General features: G+C 38.8%; 1 protein-coding gene across 1 annotated transcript in view; it reads left to right on the forward strand.

Annotated features, from left to right (window-relative positions):
* Positions 1 to 13,264, forward strand: part of fibcd1b (fibrinogen C domain containing 1b) — a 126,118-nt gene that overhangs the window by 67,475 nt on the left and 45,379 nt on the right. The window lies entirely within an intron of this gene.

The following is a 13,264-nucleotide window of genomic DNA, read 5'->3' on the forward strand; positions in this document are numbered from 1 at the left end:
CACTTTTGTATCACAGTGAGCACACACCCACACACAGCTTTTAACCCCTGTGTGTCTCTCCCCGAGGGAGCAACATTCACTCTTTTGGTGCGCTAGGGTAGTAATCAAGATGTATTCAGGGAATGCAAGGTACTAGAAGGTCATTTTATTAGGTCTGCTTTTTAAAATCTGCATGTATGAACCGATTACCTAACCCTTGTCTTGAGGGAAGTTTTGCAATATTTTTTTGGACAACGATGGACTTATTAAATGTTGCTGGTTAAATATAAAGTTAACAGTTACTGGACGAAGCAATGTGTGCAATATGTCATGAACACCTTGAGATTTTTTCAAATTTGGGAAAGTCTTTACTTTTAAAAAAACTGATTATAATTTGGTGGTTGAAGCATATATGAATGAAATATGAAATATAAATAAAATATATTTTGTGCCATACAGTACCATGCAAACGTCTTGAGTCACCCCATCCATCCATCCATGTATTTTCCTCTGCTTATCCAATTCAGGGTCGCAGAGGGCTGATGCCTTTCCCAGCTGCCCCCCTTAATTCTTTATGATTTCCTAAGGAGTCGAAATTCCTTCCAATTTTGTTAAAGTGGTCTTGTGCAATAGTTCTCCACACTTTCTGAAGGCCTTTCAAAGTCTTTCTTTGGACATTACCTGCTTTTTAAATTACTCCAGTAATTGTACTTGATCTTTTTGTTGTTGGTGTTAGCTACTTAACACTGATCTAAGAAGCATTTAAGCATAAAAACATCACCTAACTCAAGGGATGAACCGCTCTTGTGCATACACATAACATACAACAGCAAAGAAACTATTTAAATTGTATTGTATCTTTAGGTACTTTTTACTACTGCAAAAACACATAATCTCTTCCCAGTTTATTAGCTGAATCTCCTAAATATGACAAAGGTAACGTAGTTTGACAGGTATAAGATAACATTTTTGCACTAACAAGCTGATTCCCAAAGACCTATTGGCTGAGAAATGTCTTCGCATGATTTACAATGTGTCCTTAAAAAATCTGAAAAGAGTTGGAGACAAAATATGATGTGGCAGTTCTAAAAGAAACTAAGTACAGCAGATGAACAGGATCTCACGATCATGTCCATAAGAAACAGGAGAAAATCCAGCAAAGACCTGAGACATGACTTGATAGAAGCATCGGGCTCTTTGGCTGATCCATCTACTTTTCACTGAAGCCTCATTAGAAATGGTGTCAGTGGAAGGGTGTCAAGAAGCCATTTTTAAGGAAGTAAAACGGGGGGGAAAGGCTGACATATGCCAAATTACACAAGAACTGGACTCAAGATCATTGGTACCATGTTTTATGGAGTGATGGGCAATGGGTGGAATTATGAACACAGAAAAGTCTGATTGGCAATGGCTTCATTTTTCAGCATGACAAGGAAGTCAGAAGAACCCACAATGGAACAATATGAGTCATGGATTGGCCTCGTCAGAGCCCACCCCTCAACATTATTATTAAAATTGGAACAAAAAGGCAGCAAACATCCCTTTAAAAGGCTTTGAAGGTCTTCAAGAAGCCTGGAGAACTGTTCCTGAAGACTACTTAAAGAAAGCTGCCTAAGAGACTTCGCACTCTGTTGGCCTGATATATATATATATATATATATGCTGTATATCAGCGTATATTTGCACAGTACTGTAGCTCAAGAATTTTCACATAGATACATGTCTAAACTCTGGTAAAATTATGAAGTTGTGACATTTTAGATCCAAAAGTATTGTCTAATTACTAAAACAGAGGTTTCCTGCTCATGATTTGCTTTTAATTTCAAAAACATAATATTCGTGACTCATAATTTAGGTGACAATATCAAATGAATAAAGCAGAAAAGGAAAGCCAGTATTACAGGGGCAGTCACAGCAGAAGATGATGACACCTTTTGTTTTGTAAATGCTCAATAAAGGTTAAGTAAGTGCTGTCATCATGAGTAGAGATTCAGATACTCTTTTGCTTTGCCCGTGCTGAGATTTCTTGTAGAAAAAATACAAAGAAAGCATATTACAGCATCTGACTTTATGCGTAATTCCATTCGCTGTGCATCAAACTCACCGGAGAAAATGTTTTCATTATAGCTGACAAATTCCTGCACTGATTGTGTGTTTTTCGCTTTGTAATTCTTGCAATCTTGTCTTTGTACAGTAATATTTTGTATTTAATTAAGAAAAAAAAAGAGATATTTTTGTTTCCTAAGAATGTGGTTTTTCTTTGATCAAATACATGTCAGCTGTCTGGCCTTGTTAAAGCAAACATCACGGTTTAAGTGAGACTGTATACTGGATGCACTGCATCTTTGGGGAATGAAAGACAAGCGAGGTGAACAAACATTTACACAGGGATGTTTGAGGTTATATTTGGAAGCGTGGTTTAGATGTATCTCACACAAAACACACACGGAGGCACACGCACACACTCTTACTGGTTAGAGCCATTTATGTCTATTTGTTCTAAAGCATAATGTAGCAGCTGTCAGGAAAGCAGAGCAGTTTTTAATGGAGGACTAAGACTCTGAAACTGAAGCTGCACAATCCAATATTTTGATATATAATAGGTTGTGATACTTGTAAGTAAAACCAAGAGCCCAGTTTTTCAGCTCTGTCCCATGTATTTGAATGGATAGTTAAAAAAAATCTATTCAATGAGCTGTTAAAGAAAAAGATTTCTGCTTCTCGCAAAGTAACATAAGCAGCATTAAAAGCCTTCTACATCCTTTAAGGGAATAATTAAATCTCTCCCATTTATAAAGGTTAGGGTGCAATGCTGCCTTGTTTATTCTTTTTTTTAAATGGATAGTTAAAACTCTTTGAAGGCTTTCCTCCTGAATGTGTGCAGAACTTTCAAAGGTTTAAAGGAGAGCGCACAGTTTCAAACCTCCAAACTACTTTGCTCGCAGTCTGTGGCTGCAATCACAGCTATATTGTCTGCATTTTACGCACTAATTGACTGTTTATACTGGCGGACGTATTATGCCGCTACAGTCATTATGCACATTGTCAAGCTTACAGTTTTTCTCAAATGCTAAAACACATGTCACAAACGTTACCACCAGGTCCCCCAATGTCCAAACACAACACCCTTCTCTAAAGCTACATAAACACAACCACACCTTCCCACTGCAAAACTCAAACTCCCACACCAAGAGAGCAGCTCGAAGCTGTCAAAACTGTAAACACTATACACAGCATTACACACTACAGCAAAACAATTGAAAACACAATGCTCAATTTGTGAGAAGGTTCTTTGTTTCATAACTGCCAATGCATATTTTAGAAACTATACAGTAACGGATCGTCGTAGATCCCTGCAGAGGATTAGGCATTTAGATTTGTGAGTTTCATATGAGTAGTATAAATCTATAGAAAATCCTGCATGTACGTACACTACTGTAACACAACTCAATGCAAAAACAGAATCTATTGCACACAACAGTAATCTTGAAAACATGAACAGGGTGTGAAGTTTTTTTATTTACGTTATTCACACCACACACACCACAATCACTGTGCGGCATCATGTCGCTGAGCTGTTGCTCGCATCTCGTCCGTAATGATGGTGCGAGGTTGTCTTGCTCTCCCTCCTGGACCTTCTCCTCTCCCATGTTGGCCTTCTCCTCTTCCTCGTTGGTCGCTCCTCTTCCTCCTCTCATTTGAACTCCTCTTCCTCATTGGCCTGCTCCTCTTCTTCCAGGGCCAGCTCTTCTCCCTCCTCTGCATCAAATTCCTCTTCCCCTGACTCTGCCTTCATCCATTGTGTTTGTTTGGACTCTTCAGCATACTGTGCACTCTGAACTTGCTTTTACATGTGGGTACAGCATTAGCAACAAGTGTCTTCAATTTTGAGTCATTGTGTGTAGTGAATGACGCCAGGTGTGTTCCCTGTGTTCAAAGATTGGTGACTGTGGCAAGCATTTTGCATCACATGGGCTTTCATTTGAGAATATGAGCAGAGTTGTTTTGCAACATGTGTTTTAGCAAGGAAAAATGTGTTTAGATTTATGAGTACAGAGGGTTGTGTTTTGTGACTTGTGTCTTCATGTGACATGTGTTTATGGTACTGGAATATGGTGGCTACATTTAGTAAATGTGTTTAGACTACTGGTCATTTGGGTTACAGGATTGGCTTTTGTGTTTTAACATTTGAGAAAAACTGTAATAAGGAAAAGAAGCACAGCAAAGGCAAATGTAGTCTGAAATAGGTATCCTATTATACTGCGTCTGAGTTTGCTTTCCACATCCGCGACAGTGACATAAGCACATATAAAATATCAGCTCAAGTCGCTGTTTAATCGGCATGTCAGTGAATTGTGCGTGCATGTGCGTGCACTTGTAAACCAGTGACTAACTGCGTGAGATAGGCAAGGTCGTACCCTCCTATCATCAAATAAAGCCAGACTGTCAGAGTGACAGAGTGCTTAGCCCAGCATGATGGAATAGAGCTACATACCAGCCTGTCAGTGGATAGCAGCTTGTATGTGTGTGTGTGAGTGGGAGGGTGTATGTGTTCGTGTGTCTGTGCATGAATTACTGTTTGTGCATTAAAGCGAGCATACTTCCACAAAAACAGTTTCTGAACGTGAACGTGCTTTCCTGTCAGAGTTCCGGTCCGTTTTCCGAAAGATGCAGCAGTGTCAAAGTGAGCAGACTTTGCGTATGGTCCTATAAAAGGATTAACAGCTCCGATTGAGGTGATAATATAGCAGTTACTGATCCGGCCTGGTGTGTTGAGCTGATTGTGATAACGCTTGAGCCTCATTAAGAGATCAGTGTGGTGTGATCCAACTGGGGCAGGTAGGGAGAGGAGATGCATGGTGAGTTGAGTGGCTTAGTGCCTGTCTGACGGCTGAGCTTAAATAAGGAATGAGCCATATGCTGCCACCTCATTAGCATACTGACATACTGTAGCACTGTTGCAGAGGCTGCTGCAGACACACTGAAAGATGAGCAGGTTACTCGCAGAAGGGAGGGAACAGAGGAGAGCGAGTGGGACTCGGAGGAGACAAAGAAGGGAGTGGGCTTGATGAAAACATCAGAATCCAAAAGGGAGGAAGAGTGATAACAAGGATGCAGGGATTTAAAAAAAATAATACCATAAGTGAAAAGGAATTAGATCGCTCCCCGTACTTTGAAATGGATAATTCAAATGCAATCAAATGTTTCTGTTCTGCAGTATTTGCAGTGAAAAGGTGACCTTTAGGGAGCCTTGTTAATTGTACAGCTGTCTTACATAGATTTAGATGTCAGTCAGCAGAGCTGTAGCATCAGTCAGTGATGACCTTTAGAAGAATGTGTTTTCAGGGTCTGTTCACTTGTCTGTACCTTAATACAGCAGACAAATATGTTCACCGGATATCACCAATAGCAGTTCCCATAGTTTTAGCATTTGGAGGGCGTTAATGTGTGGGTTCGCCTGGACGATTTCTGTTTCATTGTTCTAATAGCACCCTATAAGATTTGCCTTTAGAAAAAAGGGCAAAAATTAGAGACCACCAGCTGTTTTAAATGGCAGCATGTTCAAAGAAAATGTGTTCCATAATGCCATGCATGACTCATAATCAGACCAAACCAACACAGCCACCCACAAATTCCACTATTTCTAACATCACGAATCTCAGATTTGCTTCTTTTTTTAAGGGGTTAACTTCTTCTGAAACTATACATTAATAATAACACATAGTTAAATTCTAGTGTCTACTTTTTCCATCAAGCTGTCCACACTATGAAGGGTGATTTTTGCAATAATCTGGTTATGAGAATAAAATATTGGTACTGTGTCAAACTACAAATATGCTGTGATAATATTAGGATACACATATAATTAATTATAATTATAATTAATAAAACAATTAGGGTGGAGTTTACTGCAAAACAGAAATGGGAGATAATTAAAATCACAGAGGATAATTACAAGCAAAATTAAAAGCATATTTGAAAATAAGAATGAGACAGTTAAAAATTGAACTAAAATTAAAAGGTTAAAGAGAAAAGATGAATTTTTAATTGAGATTTGAAAACTCTTAGTGAAGCAGTGTTGATCACTCTAGGATATAAGGAATTGCATTAATCCAGCCTGGGTGTGATAAAGGTGTTGACCACCTTTTCAAGGTTTTAAAAGAACAGAAGGGTTTGGCTTTAGCTAAGAGTCTTGACTGAGAGAAGCCAGCATTGACGACAGATTTAATCGGCAAATCTAATTTGGGAGCAGAAGTCAAGATTATAACAAGGTTCTTTACATGAAGTTTACAGCATGAAGTTAGAGATCTGAGGGATGGAGTCAAATTTGTGAACTGAGCTGCCTGGCAATAATAAATAATAAATAATAATAAAAAACATATAGGATTTTGGTTTGGTTTTCACTGAGGGTTAGAAAATTCACTGACAGCCAAGTTTTAATCAAGTAACGCCAGTTTTTTTATTTTTTTATTTTGCGCAATAAAAACCAAAGGAAAACAATGCATTACATAGCTAACAAATTTGGGAGCCATTGCAGTTTCAGGAACCGGATGCATTAAAGCTGCGGTCTCGTTACATACAGGAAAATCTCACTTAAAATAAAAAAATAATAAAACAAAAACACACAAGTGTGCAAAAGAAACAGCCAGTTTTTTCTCTGTTGGGTCTTAATGGCTTAATGTAGAAGCCTTTACCTTACAATAGTCCCCCTGGGGTGACTGCAGCTGTGATTTGGCCATTTATAAGTAAAACTGAATTGAATTGAACTAAATTGGCTGCTTGCAAACTGCAGATGCTGTAAAGTAGGTTGTAACGTGGTGAATACTTAGAGAAAGGTTTTTGTTTGTTTGTTTTTTTACTATAATTAAAACATGTAATAACTGGAAAAAAACCAACAGCCTTTTACACAATCAATAAATAAAGAGTTTAGAGGCTGCATGGGAAAAAAATGGCCGTGTACCAGGTTGATTCAGAGACTGAGATAGAAAATTGTAGATAAAGACTAAATGTAGGGTTTTAGTAACTGTCAAGTGAGTAGAGTGGTGGTACCTTTATACGAAAGACAAATCAATAACTAGAATAACATGCTGAGTTTTCTCGACTGTAAGATACTATGCAGAATATGAGTTTCCCGCACTGCAGGGAGTATCCTCTATAGCACGATGACTCATATGTCAAATAGATATAAATGTGTTTTTTCCATTTTTTTTTTTTAAAGAGAAGACGCTAAACAGGATAAAAATCAATGAGCAGCAGCAAAAAAAGATGTATCAGATCAAATCTATGTTGATAAATCATAATGATATTGTTAGTCAGAGTTAACATACTAGTTTTGACAGAGGTGCGCATCTTGGATAGGGCTAGTATAGTACACAGTAACCACCATTAGTGTATTTTAGTGCTTGAAGAGAAGAGAAGAGAAGAGAAGAGAAGAGAAGAGAAGAGAAGAGAAGAGAAGAGAAGAGAAGAGAAGAGAAGAGAAGAGAAGAGAAGAGACATTTCATGCAGGTTGATGTGAATGGTTGTCAGAGGAAATTGGTCAGTATTTCCTCACTGCCATAACTCATGCCCCAGAGACTGTTGGACAACAGAGGTAGGAGGGATGATGGCAGATAGGACATAAAAGAAGAAAGCTGTCATTACCTGCTCCCAAAACACACACTCAGCACTCATAAAAATAAGTCATGAAGTGTTCAACTATCTATACAAATAATCAAAGAAACAGAGATGCCTGTACATATATATATATATATATATATAGCCAGAGTAATCCTTTGGGCAAGCATTGCCATCTGCAAAAGGGTGATTTCAAATGCCATTTAAACACATTCTCACGGCTTAGGGTAATGTCTTCTATTATTACTATTTTATTTGTTAAAAGGAAGGGCCTAAAAATGACCACAGCATAAATAATTAATGAGAGTAGATATATCAAAGTGCTCTGCGGGTCTGCATTATCAAATGGTGCTTTTATCGAAAGCACTGCAATCACTCTCAAATATTCAATTCAGCTAAGAACTGAAATGTAAAAGTTTTTGAGATTGAATGTACGATTGTGTGCATGTTGTATCACTCCTCAGGAGGCTTAGAGTGCCTTTTTGAGCATGTCGGAGGCGACGCTATAGGCTTTTCAGCATCTCTATCTGACTCGCAGGTTCTTCAATATTTCATGCCTGTTAGTTTATTGGTTTGAAAAATAAAGCAAATCCAGGATGGAAGTTTCTCCAGTTGTTTCATATCTCTAAATGATCTGTAAGGCACAGAATTGAAAACCTACGAGTACAATCTCACTTCTGTTTAAAGCATGCATTTTTCTTTTTAATGTTTAGTTTGCACACTCAACAGTCACTCTATCCAAATTCAATTTACTTTTCTCGACAATGAAGCAAACCTCTGTTTTCACCCTAAATATCTGACATAAAGAAATAATATTGTGGTGCTGAGACAGAGCATGAGCTGTCCACTGGACGCATTACAGCAGGCAGAGTCAGACATGTCCTTTAGGATATTACTGCCATTAGGCTGGGATGAGTGTTTTTTGGGAATGGGGAAGGTTAGACGGCTGTGGGAGAGATGCTGCACAAACATTTGCTAATTCTACATTTCCTATCTGAGCAAGCACGCGAACAGGACTCTTGATATAGCTGCTGCTACCGTTTAATGGAAAAGCCTCAAGCCTCATCTCGAGCCACTTTTCATTTCTTTCTGTTTTGCTTGGAAACACATAGCAATACATGAAGTAAGGCAGAAACAGAGGTCGTACAGCTTCTTTAAGTAGTCTTCAGAATTTTCAAGGACATTCAAAGCTCTTCTTTGAATGTTGGCTCCATTTTGTTCCAGTCATTGTCGTGATGATCCCACACTGCTTCAGTAATGTTAAGGTCCGGGCTCTGGGGAAGCCAAGACTGCTAGTGTCCCATCGTGTATTTTTCTCTTCAGGTATTTTACAGCATTGGCAGTGTGTTGAAAGCACGAAAAATGAGGTCACTGACAATCAGATGTTTTCCAAATGCTGGATCAAAATCTAATGGTACTTTCATGGGTTCATAATTCAACCAATTTTAACAACGTATCCAACACCACTGAATGTAATGTAGCCTCAATCCATGACAGCCGTCACTGTGTTTTACAGATGGCTGTAGATGCTGTTTCACTTCTCTCCTGACCTCCTCAGTACTTACAGAATTTTCAAATTTGGATCCATCACTCCGTATGACCCGTTGCCACTGATTTTCAGTCTAGTTCTTGTGTAAATTGGCATGTGTGCACCTTTTCTGCCTGTTTCCCCTTCCTTATGAATGGCTTCTTGACAGCCATCCTTGCACTGAGTGAATAGTAGATGAACCAAATGAAGGGCCAGATGTATTTCTCAGGTCCTGTGTCAGGTCTTTGCTGGACTTTCTTAAGAGCATGACTTTCAGATAGTGTTCATTTGCTGTGTTTTTTTTTTTTTTTGTTTGTTTGTTTTTTTGTCTGCCACCTCTTGTTTTGTCCTCTAAGGACACACTGGATGTCATCTTGAGTTATGGCAAGTGTTTAGCTAACAGCTCTTTGGCAATTACCTTGTTGGTGCAAACTGTGCAAGCCTTGGCATTCTTCATAGATATAACTAAAGCGGTGGGAACAAATTATGTGTTATTACAACAGACTAAAACAGTTTCGTTCTTTGTCTTTTTGGCGCAGGTTTCTGTCGTGCAGACACAACAATAGTCCCTCCTTGAGTTAGGTCCATTTTTATGCTGGAATGATTCAGAATTCAGTGTTAAGTGGCTAAATAACAAATTTCAAATGACAAAATAGAAAAACAACTGCTTTGTTTTTTTGTTGGTTTTTTTTTTCTTTTCTTTTTTTTTTTAATAAATTTGTTTTTAGCTCTTTGAATGCAAAATATAAAACAACAAGGGCTGGCTTTAGACTTTTGCACAGCACTTTATATAAGTAAAGCTTATACTGGCTTTACAGTTTTTCTCAAATGTTAAAACACAAAAGCCAATCCTGTAACCCAAATGACCAGTAGTCTAAACACATTTACCAAATGTAGCCACCATATTCCAGTACCATAAACACATGTCACATGAAGACACAATTCACAAAACACAACCCTCTGTACTCATAAATCTAAACACATTTTTCCTTGCTAAAACACATGTTGCAAAACAACTCTGCTCATATCCTCAAATGAAAGCCCATGTGATGCAAAATGCTTGCCACAGTCACCAATCTTTGAACACAGGGAACACACCTGGCGTCATTCACTACACACAATGACTCAAAATTGAAGACACTTGTTGCTAATGCTGTACCCACATGTAAAAGCAAGTTCAGAGTGCACAGTATGCTGAAGGTTCCAAACAAACACAATGGATGAAGGCAGAGTCAGGGGAAGAGGAATTTGATGCAGAGGAGGGAGAAGAGCTGGCCCTGGAAGAAGAGGAGCAGGCCAATGAGGAAGAGGAGTTCAAATGAGAGGAGGAAGAGGAGCGACCAACGAGGAAGAGGAGAAGGCCAACATGGGAGAGGAGAAGGTCCAGGAGGGAGAGCAAGACAACCTCGCACCATCATTACGGACGAGATGCGAGCAACAGCTCAGCGACATGATGCCGCACAGTGATTGTGGTGTGTGTGTGGTGTGAATAACGTAAATAAAAAAACTTCACACCCTGTTCATGTTTTCAAGATTACTGTTGTGTGCAATAGATTCTGTTTTTGCATTGAGTTGTGTTACAGTAGTGTACGTACATGCAGGATTTTCTATAGATTTATACTACTCATATGAAACTCACAAATCTAAATGCCTAATCCTCTGCAGGGATCTACGACGATCCGTTACTGTATAGCTTCTAAAATATGCATTGGCAGTTATGAAACAAAGAACCTTCTCACAAATTGAGCATTGTGTTTTCAATTGTTTTGCTGTAGTGTGTAATGCTGTGTATAGTGTTTACAGTTTTGACAGCTTCGAGCTGCTCTCTTGGTGTGGGAGTTTGAGTTTTGCAGTGGGAAGGTGTGGTTGTGTTTATGTAGCTTTAGAGAAGGGTGTTGTGTTTGGACATTGGGGGACCTGGTGGTAACGTTTGTGACATGTGTTTTAGCATTTGAGAAAAACTGTAATAAATAAATCAGTTTTAGCTTCTTGTATCTTGGCACGCGCCACACCAGTGTGATGCTAAATCCCAAAGTCTTGTACTGCCCTTGATCTTTGTCTACATGCAGACTTTAGAAGAATGTTTACAAGCCCTAGCAGAGATCTACCTGTGTTAACCCGGTTTCTCTTAATCCTTTCACCCCACCCAAAAAAGGGAAAAACAGATTTCTTATTTATATGATGTTTCTGAAATCAGGTTACCCCTGCAAGCCAAGAATAATCTTTTTTACTTAAGCACATGTAAATGCAGAAATATGTGTGTAAGCAGGAGTGAAAAAATAAAAATAAAAAAAAAAATGCTTGTGGATTGTGTTTGTCCTTCTGTTCTCATTTGCTGCTGCTGTGTTTGGAGCACATCTGTCTTTCTGATAGGATTATAAAACATTCACCAGCAGATGTTTGCACTCCTCTTTGAAGATAGCAATTGTGCAGACTGTTGTGGATTTATGAGTGCTTTCATCAGACAGTGTTGAATTTGTCACTATATCATCAATATTCTTAACAATGTAATCAAACTGTTAGAAGCTCCTCTACCAGTCTGTTTTGATCCATCTTATGAAAAGGAGCACGGAGCTGCTTTTGGAGCTGATTTTATTAGCATCAAGTCATGTTTTGTGTATTTATTTTATTTATCTTATTTTCCTCCTGTCTACATGTCTATCTTGGCTATTTCCACATTGTGTCTGTTTTCCATAAATGCTGCTTTAAAAAAAAAAAAAAAAAAGATCATTCCTGTGTGATTCAGTTTGCCTTTATCGCAGATATATTAAGCGCTCAGGAAGATGTTACCATTTACCTTCAGGTAGTGAGCAGAGCAAGTGACATCTGTTGCCAAAGCACCAAACATATAAACATAGTGTGCTCACAGCATGTAGCCTATATGCCAAGAGCTAACAAGCTATTGGCATAATGCCTTTTTTCCACCCAGTCACATGCCAGACTGTAAATCTCCCAGAATCAGCTTTTGAGTGCTTGTGTTGATTCTTCCCTGTGTTCTGGTCTGTCAGTCAGGGTGTCCGTCTGTGCACGCTGCAGGCTCCCAGTAGTTGACAGAAAGCCTGCTGAAGAGCTTAAGGCAGCTTGTTAAGTAGCCTCCATCTACTGCAGAGATTACAGGGAGCTTAATGTAATCATGCCTGTGCAATAGCCCGTGTGTTGGGTGAGATGGTCATTAAGGAGTGGAGATTTGCTTGTTAACGTTGTTTCGGCCATTGTTTTTTTGTTTGGTTTTTTTCACTGCATTTCTTGTTTGCCTGTTTAAACGGTCCTCCTAAAACTACTGACTGTATTTGCATAGAGCATTTAGATGTTGGCCTGATGCTAGTCTTGATTTATTTTTATTTTATTTTTTTTGCATGTGTGTGTGTCTGTGTCTAGCCAGTGGCTGCAGGCCCTAAACCCAGAGTCCCTAAATGCAGGGGTTACTTTTTTTTCAAAGAGGTGTCAAGTGAACTTGACTTTTACATGTCTAATACTTAAATGATGTTGATTTGGTGACACAGACACTCTGACAATACATGTTACAGGAGCTGCTGGCACCCTCAAAGCTATTTTTCTTCATCTGTACAGCCTTGTAAATAACTGCTCCTCAAAAAATAAGGAAAAAAAACAAGGGAACAAAGATCCACTCCACTGAGTTAACAAAAATACAGCTGTTGCCACTGCAATTCTGACTTGTACCCTGTGACATACTGTCATAAACAAAATAATACCCTGTTAGTATATCCACATAGGTATAATCCAGCTATATATATGTGTGTGTGTGTGTGTGTGTGTGTGTGTGTGTGTGTGTGTGTGTGTGTGTGTGTGTGTGTGTGTGTGTGTGTGTGTGTGTGTGTGTGTGCACCTGGAGACAATAATAAACAGCTCAGTGCCATAGCTGATTATTTTCTCTTTGGAACTACAGTGTACTAGTGGCAGTCTCAAAATTTTATTCTAATATTCCTAAGGGAAGAATCCCATCAAACTTGTGTAGGTAGGGCCAACTTGTCAGAGTTGGCAATCGGGAACAGGTTTATTTAACACAGGCAGCTCAAGGCTCATATTATCCATGTGCACTGTTTCATTTCAGCTCAGTGCATTTGACTGTCATTCACAGATGCACTATTTTCTCCGTCTGTGGTGTGTTTGTGTCACGGC

This window comes from Diplotaxodon limnothrissa, linkage group LG7 (assembly GCF_057381915.1).
Source record: "Diplotaxodon limnothrissa isolate DT_005_m linkage group LG7, D_limnothrissa_male_GT1.1, whole genome shotgun sequence".
NCBI classification, from domain to species: domain Eukaryota; kingdom Metazoa; phylum Chordata; class Actinopteri; order Cichliformes; family Cichlidae; genus Diplotaxodon; species Diplotaxodon limnothrissa.